This window comes from Mus pahari, chromosome 5, assembly GCF_900095145.1.
Source record: "Mus pahari chromosome 5, PAHARI_EIJ_v1.1, whole genome shotgun sequence".
NCBI classification, from domain to species: Eukaryota; Metazoa; Chordata; class Mammalia; order Rodentia; family Muridae; genus Mus; species Mus pahari.
The window spans coordinates 7,147,006-7,171,918 of record NC_034594.1 but is presented as its reverse complement, the minus strand read 5'-3'; the positions used below and the strand labels follow the sequence as shown (position 1 = coordinate 7,171,918).

At 35.6% G+C, this 24,913-nt stretch overlaps 1 protein-coding gene across 1 annotated transcript in view; it reads left to right on the top strand.

Moving 5' to 3' along the window:
- The window catches only part of Adgrb3 (adhesion G protein-coupled receptor B3), a 719,524-nt gene that overhangs the window by 20,189 nt on the left and 674,422 nt on the right, over nucleotides 1-24,913 (top strand). The gene's annotated exons all lie outside the window — the stretch shown is intronic.

Genomic DNA, 24,913 nt, shown 5'->3' with positions numbered 1-24,913 from the left:
TTATGAGAGGTACTTCTTAGTTTAACCTTTACTATACACATACGGCATTGTGCCAGCAAGGGGCAGAGCTGAGTTAAAGGGCATGTTCTTAATCTATCATTCTTCAAGACAAATGAAATCTAATACTTTTAACAATGTGAAAGATAATCAACTCCATCAGTATTGTGCTGTTGTAGCATGTTTAAAAAGTTACGTTTTATTCTAAGACTCCTAGCATGTATTTCATTAACACACAGAGCAACTTTGGCTCTCTAATACTTCATCTGGTTTTTTAGTCTTTCCTAACATGTAGGTTATATTCCTTCTTAGCAATAAAGGTGAAAGTGGTTAAAAATTTGACCTGCTATTAGCATACAGAGCCTATGAATCACTTCTAGCATTTATATGAATTTTAAAGACATTCTGTCTTTCATTAATGTAAATATGCACTTAGGTATAAATGTAGTCTATTTTTAATTCTGTTCTAGAAAATATGAATGTTTTATGTTACGGGAGCAAAGACTTTGTGGTTTAATTGCTTTGAACTTCACTTGGCACCACATTAACACAACTAGGTGCTTAATTTGTTCCATAATTATAATTATAGGAGATCAAAATAAAATAGAATTACAATTACCTCTTCATGTATAAAGTAATGATTTTAAGTTGTTAATATGTCATTTATAGTCGACAAAAATATGGCTAGATTCCGCATCTGTAATGGCGAAAGATACAGGATATCTATAAAAAGAAACAGAGGTAAAAAGTTCACTCCTAATTTGAGGGAACTGTTTATTTAATTTAATTTAATTTTTTGCTTTTAATTTTTTTTTAAGTTTCTTTTAATTCCCAGATTTGGTTTGGCTGTTCTGAAACTTTATACTCTCTTATTGGGAGGAAGAAAATAACTTTGGACCATTCTTAATATTAATTTATTGATCATTTTAACTATAATAGCATTCAATTGTTAAGAATCAACTTGATCCAAGCTTTATCCTTTAAATTTGAGTGGTTCAATATTAAGATTTAAGTGAAACTAATCAAAAACAAAATTATTTTATCATAGAAAAACTGCTACTTATTTTAAGATTTTAGGGACTATTTGCCAGCCTCTTGCATGCAAAAATAAATAAATAAATAAATAAACCTATTATTTGAAAAGCACATCAGGAAAAAATTCCATTTTGACTTATATTTGGTTGACTATTATTTATATTTATATAAGCTAAAACCCATGTTCTCCCAGAAGTAAATTTTCTTTTGACTGTAATTCAAATTTAATGCCCCATGTCTTCTAATTATGTTAAAACATAAACATATATCCATGATACCAATTATTTGTGTATTTCATCGTTAGAAAACTATTATATTTGAATGAATTCATAATTGTTGTATTATCTGATTAGAAATATTTCAGCATTAGCAGAATTTATTAGATTAAGAAGAATTTAGAAAGCTATTCTGGAGCACTTTACTTGTTTTTAACATCTGCTTAACAGCTGTTTAATGAAAGTCAATAGCACACTAGCCATCTTTTACACTGATTCCTCATGCACACACAAGCTCTAAGAAGGGTTATCTACTATTAAGTCTGGTTTTCTCTTCCCAAAGAGATTTCCTCTATAAAAGAAAATATTTTAGAATTCTTAAGCACATCAGGTAAAATATATGGGATATAAAAATAGTGCTGTTTAACCCAATACTTCAACTTAATATACATTACAAGGAGTATACTACCTTTTGACTGGTGACACAGCAATTATGATAAACTCTGTTGGTAATTCAGTGAATGTACTTAAGGCCCAAATGATATTATGTCAATAATCTCTGGTTTATTCAGCTGAATATGTCTACTGAATTGACTAGTTGGTAAAGCCTGAGATCACCCTGTCAAGGTGTTTAAGATTTTAGTTAAATTATAAATTTAGTGATGAATAATGTGTAAAATAATGTAAATTTCAATAGTTCAAATTATTATTTCTTTTGAAACTATCTTTTTTTCAATCAATTATTCTGTTTTCATTTGGTGTATTAATTAATTTGGGATGGATTTGGTTGAAAATATTTAAGGACTTTTCTCCTCAGGTTCCACTGAAAAACAATTATTTTTTCAAATAAGTAACAAATAATAGTTTACTAGCATGGAATGGTAGAAAAAAAAACCCCTCATATAAATAAGCAGTTTAATTTACAGATCAGCCAAATTCGCCCAAAGTGGCATTCTTCCCATTTAAAACTTTATTCCTACTATTGAATTTTGTAGGCATTTTGTGTGACTGAAAAGTCATTCATACAGAGAAGCTTGAAGACCCTGTGTGATTGAACCATAGTAGACTGTTTTATTCTGTGACATCTCCAGTAATAAAAAGGAAGAGGTCACAGATCGTTTACTAATTATGCTTTTATACTAATTCCATTTTGTAAGTGGTTTTGAGGGCATCAGAGTGAGACTGCAATAGTTTACCAGGAAGTTAATGTAGGTCAGGATGCATCACAATGGCAGCCCATAAAGTAGACAGTTTATGATATGTGGTAAGTCTGAGAAACAGCCAACAGATCATGATTCTGCATGCTTTCTTTCTTCCTAGCCTAAGATTATTGTGTAAAGAAACATGAATGTCTGCATATAACACATTACAGTCTAGCGGCTTCAATTTACCCTGGTTGAAGCTGCATGGTGGTTGAATCTGTAATATAGCCATTGTAATAAATAAATAGATAAATAAATAAATAAGTCAATTTTTCTGAGTCATGGAACTAATTTTGTGTCTTAAAAACATACTCACATATGCTCAAATCTGCCGTTAGTATCTTTTGTGCTTTGTGCCCATCATGGTTATGTATTTAGAAATCATTCTTCAGCAGACATAAATAGCTTTGAATAGAAAACAAAATGAACAGAACCTTAACAGCTATCAATGAACAATGCCCTTGTATTTCAAAAGTCATTAAATCAAAGACTGGGTCAAGAAGTCAGTCTTCCATTGTGTCTTCTTTCTCCAGAAAATATTAAGGTTGATAACACTGAAGGTGGCTCGAGGGTTTTAGTATTTTAGAGTCCACGATCTTAGGGTGGAGGAAGTTAGGTCACCAGTATTTGATAGAGGAAATCATCTGGGGTGTTGTGAATCCACACAATTTAATTTTCTCTAAAAGCATGACTGAATTTAAAAAATTACCATGTCAGCAAAAGCTTGAATATGGAAATTCCATTTATAGGATAAAAGGATTAGTTTTAAGTGGAAAAAAAATCATGAGTGAAACATACCTATGTCTTAATCATGTTTTCCTCTGTCCTTTCGTTTGTCCTGCTGCTTCTTAAATATATAGAAGTTACAGAGTGATTTTAATCACATTTTTTGTCAGGGTCATCACAATTCCTCATGAACCGTCGGCTCAAAATCTATATTGACGAACAAATAAGAGACAAAGTTTGGAGCAGAAACTGAAGAAAAGGTTATCTAGTGACTGTCCCACCTGGGGATCCATCTTGTAAACACTTACCAAACCCAGACACTATTGTGGATGCCAACAAGTGCTTGCTGACAGGAGCCTGATATGGCTGTCTCCTGAGAGACTTTGCCAGTGCCTGACAGATACAGAAGTGGACTGAGCACAGAGTCCTCAATGGAGGAGCTAGAAAAAGGACCCAAGGAACTGAAGGAGTTTGCAGCCCCATAGGAGGAACAACAATATGAACCAACCAATACCCCCAGAGCTGTCAGGGACTAAACCACCAACCAAAGAGTATACAAGGAGGGACTCAAGGCTTCAGCCGCATATGTAGCAGAGGATGGCCTTGTGGCACATCAATGAGAGGAGTGGCCCTTGGTCTTGTGAAGGCTCTATGCCCCAGTATAGGGAAATGCCAGAATAGGGAAGCAGGAATGGGTGGGTTAGTGAACAGCGGGAGGGGGCATGGGGTGGGGGCGTTGAAGGGGAAGTGAGGAAAGGGGATAAAATTTGAAATGTAAATAAAGAAAATATTTAATTAAAAATGAAAAAAAATGTTAGATATGATTGATATTTTGGTTAAAATATTTGTAGGATCTGAATGATCTGTCACAATAACAATTTATATATTGACATCAAATCCACTTCCACATACACAATAGTTCTGTTGAGATGTTTGCTTGGCAAAATACTGTAATGAAAGAACTAGAACTTGAGCTTAATCTCTAAAACCAGTGTTTTAAAAGTCAAGGTAGATATGGTACTTCTTGCTTTTAATCCCGACTCTTCAGTGATAGAGATGGACACATCCCTGGTCCTCATTGTCTAGCCATCCCAGAAGGCTTGACAAGGGAACCTTGGGACTCACTAGCCAGCAAGCCTAACCTGCTTGGCTAGTTCTAGCCAGTTAAATAACTTAATATAACAAATAAAATTAGAGGTGCAAAACACCTGAGGAATGATACCCAAGGCTGGCCCCTGGCTTCTACACCTGCGTGTGTACACACACACACACACACACAGGAAGGGAGGGAGGGAGGAAAAGAGAGAGAGAGATTACAAATCCAAGTATGCTAATATTTGGTATGTGTTGGGGTTCTAGAAGGTAATTAGGTTTAAAATATAATACTTCAATGTATAATTAGTTATCCATATCTCAGTGAAATAGAGCCTAGGGAACAAATTGTTCCACCATTTGAGAATTCAGCGAGATCCTATCCATTCGGCAAAACACTGTTACAGCCCCTTGAATTGACTCAAACACACGTTTATAATTCTCGTTTCCATGTTGTTCTGGCTCGAATGACGATGTTGAGGAGGAGGAGCTGTTTGTACAACGACTCACAGTGCCAGAGATATCTGTCTACAGAACATGTCCCTTTCTCTGTTGTGTTATATTTCTTTGAAATACTTGTTTAAAAAGGACACGAACCTCAAAGGCAACATTTTGTGGGATGGTGTGATCAGAATGTCCTTGCAGGTGAATTAGCTGGGGCAACTTCCATCAGAGGTCATGTGGTTGTACCCACTCATAACTAATTTTTCATCCCTTTTGGTGTTTGTTTGGAATGTACCCCTCAATATTTGGTGTGTTGTGGGTAAGAGAAGTTAGAGCTTTAAATTCTCAGTGTTTCTCCCTTTCCATTCTAACCTGGGCTGACCACTGCCCTCTTTATGGCCTAGGCCTCTAGGGTACTTGACCTTGCCTATTTGCAAGGAGAGAAGCCAGCTCAGTATCATTCCACATGCAAGTGTTTGCAGAGTCTCTGGACTGTGTGAATGGGGCAGACTCTGCTGCTCTTCCTGTGACATAAACGGAAAACTTGTCCTTTGCTTTGCATTGGCTTTGTTTGCAAATGTGGGTGGCTTCATCCTCAAGGGACTTGTTTTTTGAGGTCTTTAACTCAGTGTAAAATATCTTCAACCAGATAGGTTCATCTTCCCTAAAAAATTTAAACTTTAGGGATCTTAATATAATATGCATACCTATGAAACAACACAGGGGAAGAGTATGGGAGGATTTTGTTAGGTTTGATGAAACGAGTGAGCATGCTGAATATTTAGTGAAGTATATAAGTAAGCAGAGTTCTGGACAGTTGTCAGCAGTAGCGGCAGCATGTATCGATGTTTGATATTGCTAACACTGCATATATTTTTATATCGCATTTTAAGTTGGGAATTAAAATTTGTAACACTACATGTTTTCTCAATGTAGGGTTAGTGAAATAAGATAATGCCCAAAAGTTATGCTTAATATTTTGAGTATAATTGTGAACCATCGTAATGAGTTTTTACATTATTTTAGGCTGTGTATATTGTAGCAAATTATTTCACAAACATCCTTGATATCTTGACCCCGGTCCACAGGTCAGTCAATGGGGTATGCAAGAGAGACAGTGGGGACTGAGGGGCAAGAGATGCGAAGAATGGAGACAGAACAGTCTGCCTGCTCAAGTCTCGAGTCTCGAGTCTGGTGTATTGAGAGCAACTATGTGTATAAAAGCACAAGCTGGGGAGTGCAGCTGGAGACACTTAATCACAAGTCCAGGATGTGTCAGAGAAAAACAAGATGCTATCAGAGTGTGTTCAGCTGTAGTGGGCTTCTTGCAAAAACATCATGCTAGGAAAACAAGTCTCTCATAAGGGTGGAAAAGTACCACCTGTAAGTAAATAGCCCGAGATGGCTTCAGTGATGTTAGCCGCTTTCTGCTAAGAGTCGGCTCCCAAGAATATCTCATTCCTCTAATGTACTCAGTTTTAACAATATAATCTAATATATTAAGGTTTATTTGGCTTCAAATGATAAAAGTCTTGTTGTGTTTAATGTAATACCATTTAATTGTTTGCTTATGGATATAAACTAGAAGTTATTTATTTACCCACTCTTGGACTTAGGTAAGGCTTGTCCTTTCTTAGAATCCTTGGCTCTTTATATTAAAATTTCTCAGAGACAGGGCTTTGTGTAAGGAATAGCAGAACAGAATCTCCCTAGAGAAAGAGGAGATTTAAATTTTCACGTGACTTTATTGAGTTCCTTTTCTTTTCTACTTGCCAGAATTAACTTGAGTGTGGTCATTTTGTAGATTTATTTTAGGTGTTTAACTAGTAGAGGACTATGAGGTTTGGATTGTAGGAGTGACCTTCCTAATGTTGCCTCTAGCACTGAAGTTATCAGCATCCACATGACTGGGACTCTGAAACAAACTTGGACAAAGCAGTTTTTAATGTTAGTTTCTGTTCCTACCTCAATTTTAGAAGAGTAACAAAAATTTTTAGTTTCTGCTGGGGAAAAAAAAGGATTTTTCTGTTTTATCACCTTGTAAATCAAAGATAGGCACCAAAGAATAGCATAGTTTCACCGATATCCTTGATTTTATAGTCTATAAAGATATTTCAAGAATAAAACTCTTAATTTCTGTATATTAGCACCAACCAAAGAGTACACATGGAGGGAACCATGGCTCTGGCTGTGTGTATGTAGCACAGAATGGCCTTGTTGGATATCAGGAGGAGGAGCAGTCCTTGGTCCTGTGGGGGTTTGATGCCCCAGTGTAGGGGAATGCCAGGACAGGGAGGCAGGAGTGCGGATGGGTGGGAGGGAGGGAGCACCCTCATAGAGGCAGGAAGAAGGGGGATGGGATAGGGTTTTTCTGGAGGGGAGACCTGGAGAGGGGATAACATTTGAAATGTAAATAAAGAAAATATCCAATAAAAAATAAAAATAAAATAAAATCTGGTTTGCTATTTGGGAAAAAAGATAACAGATTGAAATTTATCATGTATTTTCAATTATTTTAATGGTTCATTTCAGTTTAGGAGTAATTTTTGAAATATGGATATCAAAGTATAATTTACATCGAATTTCATAGGCTAGTTGGATGATTAACTTAAAAAGTAATGATAAGTGATGTTGATTTTAAAAGTCTTGGAAGTATGACACCTAATCATCAACATAGTAATAGCATTTTAGAAGGAAAACTATTCTTTGTAAAATATTATAAGTAATTATGATGTTTAAATATTTTTAAATATAATATTGAACGATGATTAATATTGTTTGGAAGATTGGATCTACAAATGAGTCATCTCTCATGGATAATTTTGTAGGTAAGTTGGTTCATATACAAGAGCAGGCCCCTACACAGAATGGGAGCATTATCGTAACTTTGTAAGGAAAAGGATATAAAATTAAAATGTTAAAACCCAGCTGAGTTCCGTTTATAGCTAAAATCTAGAATTTTGATGTGACTGGGAAAATGTATTAAGAATTTCATAAAGATTTAAAGTGATAAGTGATTATTTGTTAATGGTGAAATGCACCAGAGTGGATGTATTGTCCCTTTAAGAAACACATCGAACCCTTGCCTTCATTTTTACTACATTTACATCTGTATAAGAACATGGCTACCATGGGTCTTCCTCTAGTTGGCGTCAGTAGTGCCACATTCTCTGTTTAACCCAAAGCAACTGTCATGAAACAAACTTCAGGAACCATGTAATCTCAATTTATATCTATATAGCTCTAGGTAATAAAATAATGCTCAAAATTATCATGTGTTCTGAGTAAATATTTTAACGTTAATAACACAGTGCAATAATGAATAGCAGAATACCACAACTACCTTCTCTCATAACAGTGTTTCAGGGTTCCAACGAATATTGGCAGTAACTTCAAGGTCTTTTTATGGTTAGAATCCCAGACTGCCTGTTATGGTGCCATGTCCTATTTGTCAAAATAAGTAATGAGACCAGCAGAGATTTAAGAGTGAGAGAAGCAGCACTCTTAATGGGAAGACCTGTAAAATATTATTGCCCTGTTTTCAATGAGTTATGTCATAGGTTTTTGCTTTAGCCAATCGTACATTACAAAAAATCACTCAGGTAAGGCTAGCCTTGTGGAAAATAAAAGATTACAGAAGTCAGCTCCTGCAGTCCCAGCTGTTCTAACTAAATCTGGACAATGTTGCTCTACCAGCGACAGACCCAGACATGTGTGCATCCTATCTTATTGAACTGCCCACAGAGCAGAAGAACCATCTATTCTTGCCACACAATCTTAAGAAATTATGACCAATTATTATTTTAATCCATATAACCCTAATGTATTTTGTAAGAATCAGCATTTTTTTAAAATTTTGGTATTATTTCTGTAACTTCTTTATTTTTAATTTCTATAACTTCTAAAATGAACTTTCAAGGGGCTGGAGAGATGCCTCAGAAGTTAAGAATGCTTGCTGCTCTTACAGAGGATCTGGCTGCCTTGTAGTTTCCAGTACCAGAACTGTAGCTCATGGGATCTCTTGGCCTCTGCTGGCTGCTGCCAACACCCCCACTCAAATGTCCTACACAAGGACATGACACAAAGAAAGACAGGCACTATTAGAAATAAAATAAATCCTTTAAAATTAAATTTCATATGTAAAATTAATTCTAGTTTTTAAATTTAGGAATGATGCCATTTTCCAAATTTGATTTATTCATATGATAAAATTCCTTATAAATTCCTTAACTTTGGAAGGTTGGAAAGTATCAGCCTTTGTCCATGTCTCCTTATTACCACACTTTTAATAATATTTCAAAGATCATACACATGATCTTTTCTTTTCCATGTGCTGTATTGAACACAAATTTAAGGAATTGAATTTGACTACTGAAGATACAAAATGAAGAAATGGCAGACAGAGACACAGAGATAGCTGGAGTTGGGTTGAGGTGAACTGCGCTTTTAGATGGAGTCATCTCAGCACCCAGAAGCTTAGCTTGTTAGAACTGAGTGGGAGGTTGTGTTAGGACATACAGCTGATCAAAGATGTGTGTTATTATTTACTGATAGTCAGAGATGTTGGGTTTATTTTATACAGTTAGATCAAGGAAACAGTTTCAGCTAATGTCAGTAGGTGATGTATATGGAGGGAAGCAGTATTCAGGCCTATGTGTTTGGGGGCTAAAAAGTATGCTGGGTATTTTTGTACTTACTACCAATATTAGGAGATGGACCAGAAAGCGAGGTTTCCTTCTGAGCCTCACTCATGGAGGTGGGGGTGGGGTTTGCCACTTTTCCATGGGTCTGAGATAAATGTATCCCGTGTCTATGCCGACAGTAATAATAATACACATTCACTGAGGGCCTCATTCACAGGGGGCTTTCCCAATTCCTACCATCATGACCTCTTTTTCTTCTCTCTATCCACACAGTATAATTAATATATACCTACACTTGACTTCCCATCCTGAGTACATTTTCTGAAGGAGAAATTTCTCTGACTCCCGAAACAATGAGATTCCTTTTTATAGTAAGGCAAGTCAATTATAACACAAGCCTTCTATAATGATTTTTATTTCCTCCTAAGGTCTGGTGAAAAGGGATGGATAAGTTAATTTTAGCAAGGCAGTTATTCTGCAAAGAAACAGCAATATTGCATAAATATAGCTAGATTAACAACACTTTTAATATCCCCAACATTTTTAATATTCCTATCTGCATTTGCCAAGGGATATAAGCACCTTATAAGACAAAAAAGATAGGGGGGTATTAATCTGGGTTGAGCTTACCTTGAAATATGTTTTATATCTATTGTATTGGGTATGATGTTTAATTTTACTTGTAAACTTGGATTTACTAGAGGATCCAACTTTTAGCCAATGAACAATACACTGCATTAAAGATAGTTTTAAGGTGTTATTGATACTTAGATAAACATTTAATTAAGAGTAATATTCTTTATAATGCTATTCAACCAGTTGAAGGCATTTGAGGAAAGTTAGATTATCTCAGGAAGAACAACTTTGTATGTAGACTGCCTTTGCTAATGTTACATCAACTCTTGTCTGCTCCTGAAGCCCAGAGGAGTCCCCTGCACATTTAAAACCTGCCCTCTATAACCATTTCCTGAAACTGAATGATCTCCCTTCTCCCCTTGGCCTCCACTTCTTCCTCTCTTGTCCAACTCATCCCATTTTTCATACAGCCTTTTCATTTTGTTTCTCTGATAGACCTCGCTGACTCAAATCCAGATAGAATTAAGCTACCAAATAGAAAGATCTCTAACTACTATCTTAATTCTAAAATAAACCTAAGAAAGTGCATCTAGTTATTGTTCTCACTGAGCAAGAGAAACTCGATCCATGAGTAGACAAGGGAATAGTCCTGTGTAGTATGAAACTGTACTAAGAACTCTGGTATATTACTCTTCACAGCCTTCTTCATACTTTCATATATTCAAGTATTTACTAGGAACACATTATAACTGGCATTGGGATTTAATAGCAATGATAGTGTGTGTGTGTGTATTGTTTATTTATTTATGATCTATTTATTTTCTGATATGGATTTGGACTGCTGAGATGCTGAAGCCATTCTCAGTTCTGTCTTGCCTTCAGACTGTTATTTCTTTTTATTTATCAATGGATTTAGAGATATTTTGTTTTTCTTCTTTAAGGGAAGAGAAAAATCATTGCAGTTGGATATGTTATTGGCATTGTTTTAACCAGTTGCAGTTCTCATTGCTGTGACAAAATTCTTGAGAAGGAACAACTAAATGGAGGAATGGTTTATTTTGGCTCACAGTTTGACAATGTGGTTCATTAGGGCGTGATAGAAGGAGCCGTGCTTAGCTGTGGTGGCAGGGGTGTGAGGTAGCTGGTCCCTTGTGTCTGCAGACAAGCAGCAGAGAGAGAGGAACCCTGGGTCTATCTTCACTTGCTTTCCCTTCTTATTCAGTCCTGGACTCGGGCCTACAGAATAGTTCTATCCATCCTCATGGTGAGTCGTCCTTACCTCTGTTAAACATTCCTGGAAATTACCTCCTCTATATGTGCATGTGCCTTCTAGGTGACTTTAAATGCTGTCCAATTTGACAATGAAGATTGATCATCACAAGTGCCCTATCTCAGCGCTTTTGTTTTTCCACTCTCTCATGACTGCCCAGGCTGCTACACACATATGTCTTTGAGTAAGAGGAAAAAAAGTGAGTGGGTTGCCGTATCAATATTATCCTTGAAGAAAGTAGATTTAGGAGAGCTGGATTTTTTTAGCTATAAAAAGGGACAACCTTTAATATCTAAAATAAAGCTATTTCTAAACATTGTCACTATTTAGAGATTCCCTGGGAAGGATTGTTACTCTGATTTTAGCAGTGTTAGCATTTTATGACCTTATGCTACTGAGTTAGACAGCATTTCTTTTAGTGTGTCTGAGAGTGTCTCACTTACATAGTGAAAGAGTTTCCTGATATTAATAATGTATTTTCTGTGATTGGTTTGGTTTGCAATTCTGTCAGAATATTCTAGGTAGAAACATAAATTAGTTGCAATATAACATGATTCTATAAAGCTAAAAGTCTTTAAAAAATAAAAAGATATAACCCAGTAGAAAGAATATTCTCTTTAAATAAAATGGATAACAATAGAAAATATTAAATATAAAAATACATTTATATAAACATCCATGAACAAATATACCCTATTTCATGGGAAATTCACATGGATATTATATTTTTCTATTATTGAGATGTCATATGGTAGGGTAAACAGTTCCAAAGAATAGGTTAAAAGAGCTCATATTTAAACACCACTTGAAAGAGCTGTGAACTTGATATCATCTTGTTTTATCATGCAAAGAGTAGAATGGCTTAAAGGGCAGGTGTTCTTAGAGGCTGATCTGGAAAAGGAGGCAGAGTTTGGGTGAATTCAGGTCTGATGACACTCTTCTGGAAGTGGAGGTACAGAGCAAGAGGAATGGTAATTGTATCAATTTGACTCTGCCATGAAGTAGAAGCTCAGATCAGTGATTTCTCCCAAGCACCTTAATCAGTTAAATAAAATGGCACAATTAAAACCAAGTACCCGTAAGTCTAAATCATAAAGAACTTTCTATGTGTTTGTAGATTAGACTGTGGTTGAAACATAATACTGTGTGTTGGAATGACAGATTAAAAAGTTCAAAGTTTGCACTGCTTTGGGAGTGTCTTCATTGTAACTAATTGGTACTTATTAGATCTTTCCTCTAATATCCTTGTAAATATTGTTCTTCAAAGGAAAGGAAATTATTAACTGCCAAAGATGGCTTACAGAGCAGCAAATAACTGTGGTATTATAGATTTAAATACAGAATATGTAATGCAATGACAAATTAAATTTCCAAACAATCTAATCACTCAATTGGCCAATGAACTGAACAGTTCTCAAAAGACCTGGCCAATAAATATGTAAAATAACATTCAGCATCCTTAGCCATGAGGAATGCAAATCAGAACTACATAGCGATTCCTCCATAGCATAGTCACAATGGGTATATCAAGAAAACAATTCACGCATAGCGGTGAGAGTTGGCAATGGGGTACTAAAGACTGAGCAGGAACTGGAAAGGAAATGAGTGTGGAGAGTCTTCAGAAAACTAGAAAGAAAGCAAGTATTAGTGTTGACTAATCATGGTTGTCAACTTGACTACCTCTGGAATCAATTAAAACCCAAGCTAGGCATACTTTCTTGATGGGCCTACACAGGTAGAAGTCCAGTCCAAAATCTGGATCATTTGAGATCAGACGTCCTACCCGAAATCTAGGTCAGGAGTGCTGGTGGTGGCCTACATAAAGCAACATGGAAGAAGGAAGCTTCTACTTTTTACTACTTTCCCTCACTCTTACTTCCATGCTTATTCATCTTGATGCTGAAGCATTCTTTCAATGGCATTAGAAGTACTTCTTTAGAATCCTAAAGTACAATGAAAACAATTTGAGACACCCAGACTTGTGGCCTGAATAGACATTGGATTCTTGGTGTTTCTATTCATTGTTAGATTAGCCAGAACACAGTATATAAGACACTCTATTAAATCCTATATATACTCTTTCAGTCCTCTTCTGCTACAGAACCCTGAATAATTCATATATCATTCAAACATATCATTCCTGGGTGTATCTATAGTATTAGGCACACTTATACCTAAGGCAGCATTTCATGAGATACATACACATTCATTTTTAATGATGTAGGTTCATAACAGCTAAGATATGGAAAGAGGCTGGATGTTCACCAAAAGACTAATAAAGAAATGGTGGTGTCTGATGTGTGTGTGTGTGTGTGTTTATGCGTATTTGTACACACAATGAACTGTTATACACCCACAAAAAAGGATGAAAATCTGCCACCCATAGGAAGATAATGGAATTGGATATTACAAGGTAAAATTAAATAAGCCAGACCCAGACAGGTATGCCAAGTTATCTCTCAGAGGTGGAAATATATATATATATATATATATATATATATATATATATATATATATATATATGTGTGTGTGTGTGTGTGTGTGTATATGGCATAAAAGTGGACTTTGAAATACTTAGTAAAATAAATGGACAATGAAGTGATGGCAAGTAAAAATAATGGGGATTATTGTGATTGAGGAACAATGGTGAATATGTATGAAAATGTTATGAGGAAACCCATTATTTGGTATCTTAAATATACTAAAATATGTTTGCAAATACTTAAATTTATTCATGAGTCTTAACTGGATACAGTTCAATTGTTTGCAATTGGTATTGTCAGGGGAAATTATTTCTTCCTGTTCTCAGGGATAGAAAAGAAGAGTGAGGCAGAAATAAACAATTTGGAAGTGTTGCTGATTAGCTGATAAACTGATACACCTACTCCGTCTTCCAAGCTTGAATCTTGATGGCTGTCAATACATGAGCAGGGAAAATCAGGGAAACAATAATAAATTAACAAATAATTGCCACAAAATATAAGCTCAGTTTTAAAAGTCAAATTTGAAATAAAGTACTTTACAACCAGCATGAAAATGTTTTAGGATAGGTGAGAGAAGAGATTAAAGGGGAAAGTAATGAAAATTATTCCAGCACGACTTATCATCTAAATATAATATTTTCATCTAAGAAATACTACAAGAAAAATCAATTGAAGTGAAAATGAAGAATCTAAATCATACATAAATGATGAAGAGAGACGGCTCACAGACAAGCTGATGATCTCATAGGTTGAGGAAAAAAAAGAGGAAACAAAATGTATCGAAGAAAAAATCTGCAGAGGCATGCAGTTCCTGGATAATTTTCCTTATTTGTCTTCCCTGTGAGTTGCCCCCAGGTGTTTGTGGAATAGAGGTAAGAGAAGGAGGCTCCTGCAAGACTCCTGGCATACAGTGGGTTCCTAGCCCTGCCTTAGCATTGAAGAGCCTCACAAGGTCTCGTGAAAGCAGATAAGTAAACTACTATTGAAGAAATTGAAGTGTATTGTCCCTTGGAATATTCATATTCTCTCTGTCTCTCTATCTCTCTGTCTCTCTTCCCCCCTCCCTCTTTCCCTTCTCCCTCCCCCCCTCTCTCACTGTCTCTCTCTTTTCTCTCCTTTTCTCTCTTTCTCTCTGTTTTTGAAGACTGCACCCAGCATGTTAGGCTTTTACTTTATTTATTCAGAATGTTTTGCCCTAAATGGCATTCTCCTTCAATGAAAAGGGTAAATTCTATCACTCATGAAGCTGAAGCTGAGGCAGAAGCGGGGCGAATTCATGCCAGTCTGAGCTAAATAGGGAACACTGTCTGAAGAATAAATAAGCAAAGAAGCATAAAGTCACCCTGCAATATTGTGTGTTTCTTAAGTGAAAGCATGCCAGTGTGTGGAAGCTGTTCCGTTTCTTGAATGCTGATGCAGTAATGAAGGCAGAATGAAGCTAATCCGTGGTAAGAGGCTGCCGTTTAAGCATCTACCTATGCTGGGAAGCTCTTCAGCTACAGTCTTATGTCTTTGCTTGGGCTTACTAATATTTCTAGAGTCTTGTATTTTCAGATATACTGTCCAATCCCCCGAAGACAGGGACAGTATCAAAATACTTTCATGGCTGGTGTATCTTTTGGTATAGTGCTAAGTAAAATGTGCTTTTTAATGAGAGTGTGCTGGATTAGTGACCTAGTGCCTGCCAGATATAATGAATCCTGTGACATTTCCAAGTTACCAAGGCTTTCACGTTAATCTACAAGTATTTAAAGCATCTAGTTTGATTTAAAAAGATGAGCCTTTCCCCAAGTGTAATCATCCCTGAGTAATTTGAAGAAAAATAAAAAGAATGACAATGCCTTTAGAACCAACATCTATTTTTAGAATGTTGTGATAATTATGCTTCTCTACTTGGCTCTAGAACTGATAAATAAATCCTAATTTAAATATACGATTTTTTCTTGCAATGAGAATATGCCATCATTAATTAAAGAAGGACAAGAATATGATATTGGCATGCTTTGGTTGTTTTACTACAATGCTTGTATTTCTTAAAAGTTCCACAAATCCACACCAAACCGAAACAGTAAGGCAAACACATGAAAGTGGAATTCCTTCTTTATGCAGCTCATGTGTTTCTTTTCTGCTTCCTGGAACATGAGTGGTTCCCATTGTGGTTCTTCTGGCTTGGGTGCAGGACATTTTTGATATCTCAGTTTCTGAAGTAGTAGGCTATTTCTTCTGTCAGAAGGAACCTGAGCAAGAATCTTTTGTGAGGTATCATTACTTCCTTATTTTATGATTTTATTTTTTCCTGCAAATTGAGCGTTTCAACAGAGCATTCAGAATTTACTGATATAAATAGAATCATAGGAACTTTGCGAAATTCCAGGAACCTGCAGAGGGTCATAGGAAAAAAAAAGACATAACTAGGCTCCTTTGTTTTTCCCTTTAGCACAGGCATGGTTTAAAGTGTGGTGATATACAACCTTGATCTGAGGAACAGTGTTGATGAAAAATCTGTTAATAAAATAGTTCTAATAAATGAGTTATTTCTTTATGGCACAGTAGGTCAAATGAGAATTCAAAGTGTCTTCCTTTCATCAATGTTTTAAGAATGAAATTTTATTTTATACATAGGCATGCTTGCTTATGTGTCTGTATGCCAATCATGTGCATATCTGTTGCCTTTGGAGGCCAGAAGAGGATGTCAGATGATGCTCTGGACTGGTTTTCTGATAGTAGTGAGCTGCGATGTGGGTTCTGCAAACTGACTGTGGACATTCTCTCCACATCTCTCCAGGCCCACCAAATGATGCTTTAAATATTGATGTCTTCTTTTATATCAAACAAAAACATTCCGTTATTTGTAAATAGGTCTAATCTTCAACACATAGATCACAATTTGTATGTAACATATTTTGAGTGCCTCCCAGCTTTTTCCAATTTAACTAATTTCATGTTGAACTCTGATTTTATGTTGCTTTCAAAAGAATTAGAGGACTCAAATGCATCAAGACAACAATTTCCCCCATTTATTGGACCCCATAGACCTTTATCAACATTTTTGAATGCTTTAATTTGAAATAGTTAGCTCTAAGCCAAGTGGCCCTATTAAGCAGTGAGTCAACCTATTTTCATTAGAAAAACGAGTTTTAATCAATTTGAGGGTCACAGCCTACTCTGTTTCATCACGACTCCTGCCTAGCCCAGTAAGTATAACCCACATGCCATCTGGGAGCCTCTTTCTGTATGCTTTTGAGACTGTGATATTTACTCTGGAACTTATGAAATATAGATGTGTGTGTGAATTTTGAAACAAACAAACAAAATGAAAAACAAACACCCAGAGTTAAAATTTGACTTTAATTTCATGAATAGGATAGGTATAATCACAGTAGTAGCATGACCTAAAAGGTCAAACTGAGGAGTGTGTCCTAGTTTTAGGGACTCTTCTTTTGAACAGGCAGTTTTGCCCATATTCATCTCATGAAACGTTCACATTCATTAATTGTAATCGTTGATATGCAAGATTGTATTATCATCATTAGAAAACTGTAACACTTCATTAATTATCAGAGTCAGATACAAGTCTAGGGTTTGCAAATTAAAACAATAATACTAATAATGGTACTAAACATCAAAGGAGTATCATGATAATAAAACACTTCAGTGGGGTTATTATTTTGAGTTGTCTAATGACTTAAACTCACAGATGTTTTGATATTATGTACATATATGCAAATGTGGCTTTTCTCCATTGCATTTTAAATTGCTTATTCATTTTAAAGATTAGAAAGTAATTTTATCCCCTATTAGTTCTCTTTAAAATATTTATCTCGTGATTAATTTCTAAATAGTGGTGCTTTTCTTGCATAAAATTAAATGCTTTGTAATTAATATGAAATATAGCATTCTAGGCTATGCATAATATATTAGTTTTGGCAAAAGTTACTGGCATTACAAAGTATATAGTTTTAGTGGCTAAACACAATCCGTCTTTGTTGTTCATGTAACCAGTACAGTGAAGTTAATGTGCACTGGTGGATAGCTTCCCTTTTTGGGATAATAGGATTTATATTCTTTCCATGAAGTTCTGTAACTTTCAGGGCCTTGAAGTCCTGGAAATCTACATACAGAACAGAAAAGCTTGTAGAAATGTGGATATGCTTCTTGTAGATCAAATGTTCTTCGTGGTTATTTTCATTGCTAAAATTGCATCAGCTGTCCATATTTAGACACAAAGCCTAGTGAGAAGTATAGCTGGTTGAGCTCCTGCTTTCTGGGAACACCCACATCATATTTACGGAGGGGGCATGAACTTTGCTGGCCAACACACCTCCCTTTACAAGCATCCGTGACTGTAATCATTAATGTGTCCTTCCATTGAATCTTCACTTTGTACTGACCAATGACTCTTGTGACCTTAGAGGTCAATTGATTTTGTTGTTGTTGTTTTTTTTCTTTCCATTCCTTTTCAATAGAGAAACAAGTAAACAAAGTTTAACTTAAGTCCCATGTTCAAAGGGAAAGCATTTTAAAAAGAAGAAATACAGGTATTTTTCCTATATTTTCCTATAGGGAAATGAGTTGATCATTATAAGAAAAAATGACTAAAAATAATTACAACAAACTTAGTGTAGTATCGTATCTCAATAATTTCCATGCAAAGCTAGTCTGGATGATATGGTAAAATACTGTGTTAAGGTCACACAAGAAAGCAAAGATAGATACATAAAAATTAAAACATTACAACCAAGTTTGAAAAGTATGATATTGTTATTACTTCAGTGCTTTTGTTCCTATGAATGTATGTAGTAGCCAAGGGGATGAATGGAGGATGCAGAACCTTAGAACTGTTTAGAGTGTGAAAATGAATGGCATTAGTACCTAAAACAAGAAACTTGTCCCTTCTACCTGTTTGACACAGCTAGGAGGTGCTGACTTTGAATCAGAAAATATTTCCGTTCTGTCTTTAGCGTGGACTACTTAACCTTAGAAGCTGAGAGCTAAGTTTCCGTTGTTTCTAAACGAGCCATTTTCTTCCATAGTATCTATGAGGGATAGGTAATTTGCCTGTCACGTGACTAGATGATGGAGGAAATAAATGCAAGATCAAGAAAAGAATTCAGATTCAAAGTTCACATTTTAACAGCAAAAGGAAGCAGGGAGATGAAAATATGATGAAAATAAAACTACACAAACTGACTGGGGGAAGAGAATGAGAGAGGTCCACAAGAGACAAGTTAAAAAGGCAAGTTTGGTTTTACTAGAGGTTAGGCTCAGTTAAGGCCATTGTTTATGAGCATTAGAGCATGGTGGACTCATTCTAAAGTGTTGTACAGCTGGTTAGCCTTACAGAGAGCTCTTCAACCCCTTTAATCCTAAAGCCTTTGAAGTCTCCTCTGAAAGGAACAAGAAAGCCAACAGGATATGAATTAATTCATAACGCTTGGGATCAGGAGCCAGAACTGCATGGAGTCAGTTACAATGGGGTGGTAGTTTCCTCTTTCTCCGAGGCATAAAATGGCGTGGCCATTCATAGCACTTTCCATCTGGGAAGGGAAAAAGCCTCAAGGCTTTAAGATACTTTTCCATCTTACTCATTGAATCTTTGAAGTTCTTGTTTACCTCTACCTACTACAAGGAGATACCCATGACTTGAAATCCCCACACTTAAACAGCACCTTTTCAGTCAGACTACTTTATTATCCAATAAAAATTAAGCACTGTACTATTTCTTTGATACTATTTTTCTGGTTTAAAGGGTAAAATGTCTGGGTGACAAAGTTGGAGATACAATTATGACATTTTAAAAAAAAGTATAGTCACTTTAAAAATTCTTTTGACTTCATTTATAAGTATTGCATTTACATCGATCATTGATCATTCCTGTCCCTCCCTCTCCCCTCTTACAGCTCTTGCCAAGTCCCCCAGTGACTATTTTAACAAGAAAATGGAATTTCATAAATTTACCCCAGTATTCACCCTGCCACCAACTCCCCCTCCTCTACTCCTCAGAGAAGGAAGAGCCCATATTGGATACCACCCCACCCTGAGATATATAGTTCCAGCAAGACTAGGCACACCCTCCCTGCTGAGGTCCAACCAGGCAGTCCAGTTGGGGAAGAGCATCCAATAGCAGACAACAGAGTCCAAGATCTTACCAAAAGCAATCTATAGAATCAAAGCAATTCCTATCAAAATTTCAACACAATTTTTACAGAACTTGAAAGAGTAATTCTCACCTCATATGGAAAAACAGGACACCTAGGATAGCTAAAACAATCCTGTACAATAAAAGAACCTCTGGAGATATCACGATCCTTGATTTCAAGCTGTCCCACAGAGCAATAGTGAGACGCTGCTTCTCCGGTTGCTTTTTTACTTGAAAGACAAAATCTCTTTAGTAATTCCTACTGCTTCCAAGTATTATAATAGCCTTTCCAAATGTAGGTTAAGATGATACAAACTAAATTTAATTTATTTCTCTTATGTCAGATTCATAGAAATTTCAACCCTTTAGCATGTAGATATTTGGATTCTGAGGAGAAAAACTTTTACAGGAAATGTCACAAAGATTCTTCCACTTATGATTATAAGGTATTTTCATATTGTTTGAGGATGTGGTACTTACTGTCATATGAACTATATTGTGATATTTTAGAATAGAAGTCATAAATGTGTTTCGAGCTCTACAGGAGTCCGACCATTTAGAAATAGGATCATGTCTGATTAGACATCTTATCAAGAAAACTAGCAAGGTACAATTTTATATCAAACTGGCAGATATTATCTAATAGTACCTAGAATCTTCACAAGGTTCTACAATAGACAAATGTGCATTGCTATAACAGCATATTGAAGTTCTGTAATTTCAACAGGTTTATTAACTTTACTATTTTAGGAACTGTCTTAAAGTTTCATGGCTGTGAGGAGATGTCATGGCCAACGACAATTTTATGAAGGAAAGCATTTATAGGTGGCTTACAGTTAAAGTGGGACGCATGGTGGCACACAGGCAGACATGATCCTGGAGTGGTAGATGAGAGAGTATGGATCTGCTTGCCTCAGCGAGTGCAAGGGAGCCATTGGGTGGGGCTTGAGCTTCTGATCCCTCAAAGCCGACCCATGTTTCCCAACAAGGCTGTACCTGCTAATAATGCTGCTATTCCTCATGAGCCTATGGGGCCATTTTTATTCAAACCACCACAGAGACTACAAATCCAGACAATATTGGACCAGTTCTGCCCAATGGCACCTCAGATATTGCAGAGCAGAGCATGTGCAAAGCAGAAAGCCAAATTTCTAGGAGGAGTCAGGGTCACCTTTTTTCCACCACAAGACAGGGCTTGTTGTTATAGGGTTTATCTCAGAAATAGCTCTATTGACCAGGCTGGCCTTGAACTCACAGCCTTCCTCTGCTTCCCAAGTACTGGGTTTAAAGGCATGAAACACTATTGCTTGGCTAGGTGTCTCTTCTTGTACGACAACCTAGAAACTTTTAGCAGCTTACCTGTTTTCCAAGAGAACTAGTTTTCTACCTTCTCAGTGAGTAATCTAAGCATTTCTCCACAGAACTCTATTTCTTTTATACATTTTACCACCACTGACATTCCCACACTGAGGATCAAAAGTCCAGCAAAGGAAATACTAGGGAACAAGTCATAGCAAAACCTTAGCATAGCCCCAAAGATAGATCTGATGCTCTTCAAGTATGTTTAAGGGTAAATTGAGGCTTTACCAGAGGTAAAAGGATTTCCAGATTTCAGAATGGATCTTGAGTTAGAAGCAAGTGTTGACTATACTCAGGACTTTAATGCCTTTTTAAAATGTATGTCTCTGAGCCACAATCTCAGAGGAATGAGGGTACCTGGCAAGTTAGTTGATTATTACACAGGAAAACTGTACTGCTCTAGAAATAGCTTATGTCTATTCTTAACTTAAATTACATATTGCTAATATTATGATTTAAAGTTACCTTAGGAACATGTGTATTTAGTGGCTTTGATGTCACAACTGAATTGAAGTATTGTTCTGAGTAGTTAGTAGACACTAATAGGTCCAGTGGAGGCAAACAAGTCAAATGCTAAGATGCCTAGGATGGTCTGTTGTTACTACAGTAATTGAATTCACAGATCAAAGGAAGTGTTACTGGGGAAGGAATTATAGGCGTCTTCCAAATCAACTCTGATAAGTGAGACCTTACCAAGTAGCTATGTCCTTACAAGCATTTCACAAATTTTCACAAGAATCATTTGAACTTCGAATGATGAAATACTCCCAGGAGGTAATTGATACAGTCTCTTTATATTTGAAGTACTTTTGTCTTTTTTTTTTTTTTTTTGTCAATATAAGAGTCCTTCCTGTCTGAAGATGAAAAACAAGAAAATATCAATTTCGTCTGAAGGTATAAATCAAAAGGAAATTAATATCCTCAAAAACTTTAATTAATTTTTATTTTGATAGCTTTTCCTGTCAGTGATGTAATATATGACCTAAGTTAATTATCAGGAAAATCTATCAGCTTCAGAATGCAGCCACAGTATACAGTGATCAAATTTCAAAACTTTGTTTTTCCTTTGAGGAAATTAGGCAAATTCATAAATTTACTCCAGCCTATAAAATTTAGAAACTCTGTATGCAGATCACAATAAATACAATAAGTAACAGAGTCCACATAAGTAGTTAAATGACTAAAGCAAATATGGTCAAGTAATGGCCAGTCCCAGTTAGATGAAGATAATTTTACATACTACTAGAGAAATGTAATTAAATAAAGAAAATAATGTAATTCACATGTGAATTTTAAAATATGTCAATTTATAAGTTTTTACCTGCTGTTTGTTTCACAAAGACAATCTGTAATGTTAATAAAACATATAATGCTACAGTTTATTACATACTGTTCTTAAAGAGAAATAATAGAAAATTAAATAAAAATGGAACACAAGATTGAATTTCAGTACTTTTCTGATTTTGCAAATTTGTATCATTGTTGCCTGTCATATTTTTATAAAATAAATTCAAAAATATTCTGTGAATTAAATTAAGCATGTAGTTTAGAATGAAATTATGTGTAATTTTACTACTTATGTTTTATATTTTGCCTGGATTTTACAGTACTTATTGTTTTTTGTTAAGAAAATGTCCCCATTAATTAATGTCAGTGGACTCAAAATTGATTCTACGCTATGGCAATTGGGACTGTGTCAAAATTACAACTTTAATTTCCATTTGTTTTGAGAGGTCGGATCAAAGAAGAGTTTAGAGCAAGTAAGTGGCAATACCTGTCTTTGGCTTATAGATTTGTGGAATAGATTTTTCATGAAGTTTTCAAGTCAGTGCTCCTCTGTGCACATGGCTTAACAAGGCTGTAGCAAATACAATGGGATACATAGATTAAGAACACAAATAAAACACAAGTGTGTGTCAGGGTGACCTCATGGGACTGCCTGAGGCCCATGTGCTGCCCAGCTCAATGTGTCTCCGGCCCTTTGAAGGTAGAATCAAGTCCTATCTCTCTGACATGTTATCAAGAAAGTTTAGATCTATTTTTCGTAGGGATTCTGAAACCTGAGATATATAGCACCAGATGTGAAATAATTCTTCTTTTGAACATTTGCTCTGGGCTATTTTCTTTTCCAGTGCTCTCCAGTGGAATAGTCTAGAATAATCTAGATACCTCCATATCATGTCTCCCTTCTCCTTCTCTTTCTCACTCTGGAGTTAACAGGTGTTCTTTAGCTGCCTGTGTGTCTTATTTCAATGTCTTGTCTCACAGAAAACCTTCACAGACATTCACATGTCAAACTCAAAAATGAAAGACAGACACCAATTCCTGGATTTTATAATAAACTTGTGAGCCTAGAAATAAAAGGGATTTTTAAAAACGTATATATTTTCAAGCCTTGACACTTATAAAATCAGACAACGGTTATTTCTTGAGATTTAGTCTCACATTTTTATAATGGGGTCATGGAGATCTGAATAGAGATGTCTGGCCTACTTTTAATTAGGCCTTTTCTTTTAATATCCCCTTTATTAAAGGGACTTGATTTCCATTGGGAGAAAGTTATGAGCTATATGAAATAAATTGCAATTATAAGAGATTCTAATGTTAATACAAGGGAAAATTGTTCAAAGAAATTTTGAGCATGGTTTTATGACATATTATCTGTAGTTTTTTTTAATTTTAAATAAAATGTGAGCCATATTCAAGATAGCAGCAATCCAATTTAATTTTAAAATTCTTGCTTTGTAACTTACTATATATATCTGATCCTTAAAAATAAGATAATACTTTGGCATACTTAAAAATATAAGAAGTGTGAAACCAGGGCAATATTTTCCCTCTGCATTCCAAAATCACAGGAAAGTAGAGGGGCATTAGAAATTCTTACAGGATGAGAACATTTGAAGTCAAGGAGGCTATACTTTCTCCTTCTTCCTCAGCCAATCCCAAACATTGGCAGTGTGCACCTTCAGGAAAAGACTCAGGAGAAATTGAAGAAAATCCAGACCATACTTCAGTGTTTAATGTCTCTAGTGGAAAAGTTGTGTTTTGGTAAAAAACTGTCAATTAGGCATAGCACACACTGACGGGCAGTTTTCTATAGACGACTTCAGTGCTTCGCTAAAGAATAAGTTAAGGAAGACCTAATAATAAACATTTAGATACAATAGAAAAATGATGAAATCAGGCAGATATTTGGGGAATAAAATAATATACCAAAGACTATAAATTACTCTCCCAATTAAAATAAAAATAGTCATTGCATCTCTGAAACAAAGTATTTTGTGTTTTTCTTGAGGAGTCAGAGAATAAGGAAGATCTGTTGGCAAGTCAAATAAAATATATATATATATATATATATATATATATATATATATATATATATAATGTATAATTATATATATGAAGCTAAAATGCAAAATTAAAGTTAGATGAAAAAATTATAGTAAGATATGGAGTTGAGTTGAAAAGGAAAGATTTTTCCTTATTTATTTATTTTTATTTTTCCCCACTTTTTATTAGATATTTTCTTTATTTACATTTCAAATGCTATCCTGAAAGTTCCCTATACCCCCCACCCACTGCCCCTGCTCCCCTACCCACCCACTCCCACTACTTGGCCCTGGCCTTCCCCTATGCTGGGTCATATAAAGTTTACAAGACCAAGGGGCCTCTCTTCCCAATGATGGCCAATTAGGCCATCTTCAGCTACATATGCAGCTAGAGACTTGA